At 33.4% G+C, this 2,125-nt stretch overlaps 1 protein-coding gene across 1 annotated transcript in view; it reads left to right on the top strand.

Annotated features, from left to right (window-relative positions):
- The window catches only part of LOC118743898 (protein Wnt-5-like), a gene marked incomplete at its 3' end in the record, with an annotated part of 280,007 nt that overhangs the window by 239,022 nt on the left and 38,860 nt on the right, over nucleotides 1–2,125 (top strand). The gene's annotated exons all lie outside the window — the stretch shown is intronic.

Raw genomic sequence — 2,125 nt, 5'->3', positions numbered from 1 at the left:
ATTCAACATTTACATATTCTCTTGCATATGTATAAATATGAAGCTGCATAATATGTTCACCTCGAACTAGTGATGCACAAAACCAAGGAATCGGAGCCGAAGAAACTGTTCGTTTTGAGAACCGATCAGTGCAGTTCTTACAAGAACCGAAAAACGGTTCGAACAGAACCGGAACTCAATTCCAAAAGAACCGAAAAGCGGTTCTAACCAAACTCAATCCCAAAATAACCGAAACTCAATTCTAAAAGAACCGAAACTAGATTCAAAGGAACCGAAAGCCGGTTCCTGAAGAACCGAAAATTGATTCCGAAACAACAGAAAACGGTGCCAGAAGAACCGAAACTCCATTCCTCGTTTCCTTTACATACAATCGACTTGAAATTCGGTTTGTTTATGTAATATGGAGTTTTGAGTTGACCTACCGTATTTTGTTCGGCTCGAGGTACTATATCATATAGCCGCCATATACCCGATCTAGTCGTGTTATAACCACATTGTTGTTTTTAATGCTATCGAATTTCGAAATTTGGTTTATTTTCGTAAAACTGTTTTCTTTGCATTTTATGTTATGCCAGTTTCCTTACTCATCTTGAAGGCTTTCAATCGCTCTCAGCTGAGATTTGAGTGCGGAAAAAGAGCGGCGACAACATAGAAAAAAATCATGTTTTTTAATGGAAATATTACTTTGTTTTAAATGAAATACTATCACTGAAAGGTTACCAATTCGTCGGAATATTTTTTTTTTTTTATCGAAAAGGTTGTATCTCACAGGTGCTTCCATACTAATTTGGTTTAGATACAATCATTTTATCATGAAAAAATTAACGGTACTCTTAAATTTTTTATGAGAATTGAAGTCGATCATTTTATCAAGAAAAAATTAACGGTAATCTTAAATTTTTATATAAGAATTGAAGTCGGTTGTATTTTTTGCTTAAAAATTCCTTGTTATAAATATGTTTATAAAACAACTATCAACAAAGAAATTATTGTAAAATTTAAATAAATTTTTTTAACTTACTTTATAACAAAAATTTAATCGATATGGCCTATTTCCGTTTTGCGTTGAAACTGTCCTCGACACAACCGGCTCTTTAAATACACGGAACCGCACATCACTACCTCGATGGCGTTAGAATAAACTTTGATCATAACAACATTTTTTTCTGCATTTGAAAAGTTAAAATTTTTCAGCAAATTCCGACTTTTTGCTAGCTGCTGCTTGCCTCCTTTTAGATATGTATGTGTGTATCTTTTGAACATGCAAGCAATTCTTTTTCAACTATTTCCTTTTCCTTTGAAAAAAAAAAAACAAAACAACCATTCAACGCTAAGATGGATCACGATGCTAATCTTATAGAAAATCGAAAACTAACATTGGACTATGCAGGGATTTATACATATTTTCTTGTATACACTCATCCATATATATGCACATACATATAAACGTACATATAAAGCTACATGCAAACAAGTCAACTACCTTAACAAAAAAAAGTTGCATCAAAGCGATTTCCACTTTGAAAATCCAATTTGCTCCATGTCAAGAATTGCTTCCACTAATGCCATGCAAGAAAAGCGATAAGCATTTGCAACTTATAAGTTGCAAGTTGTGGCACACATATTCCTATACGTATAGCAGCAGCATTTTATACTCAAATGGTAACTTCCGAAAGGATGTGTAATTGCGAAAGTAGTTGAATATGGAGACTAGACCATCATGTGATGTAATATAAACGACTTGCAACAAAGTTCTGCATGCCTGTGCCCGGTCAGATGCCAATGTAAAATGGCGCCGACGTCAAACTTTGGCAACAGATGACTTCAATAGAATACTTTTGTACGTACAATTTTGGTTACATGCATGAACCTAAGTATTTATGTATTAGTTTTAAGAAATTTAAACGCTTGCACATGTAGATATGCTTACGTACCCAGAGAAAATCGTTGGACCATGTAGTCTATTTGTGGTATATTGGAGTACTTACAAAAGTGTTCCCCTGTCATGCTGTAGTTTCGAAAAATACTATACTTAAATATTGCGCAATACTCAGAGCAACCATTGTGATTTTTTTTTTAATTTTTTTTTTTTGAGATGGCATATTTTCAAAAATTAATTTTTTTA

The sequence above is a fragment of the Rhagoletis pomonella genome, unplaced genomic scaffold (assembly GCF_013731165.1).
Source record: "Rhagoletis pomonella isolate Grant_MI unplaced genomic scaffold, Rhpom_1.0 Rhpom_scaffold_00007, whole genome shotgun sequence".
Classification (NCBI taxonomy): domain Eukaryota; kingdom Metazoa; phylum Arthropoda; class Insecta; order Diptera; family Tephritidae; genus Rhagoletis; species Rhagoletis pomonella.
Note: the sequence above shows the minus strand (reverse complement) of the source record. Positions and strands in the feature narration are given on the sequence as shown.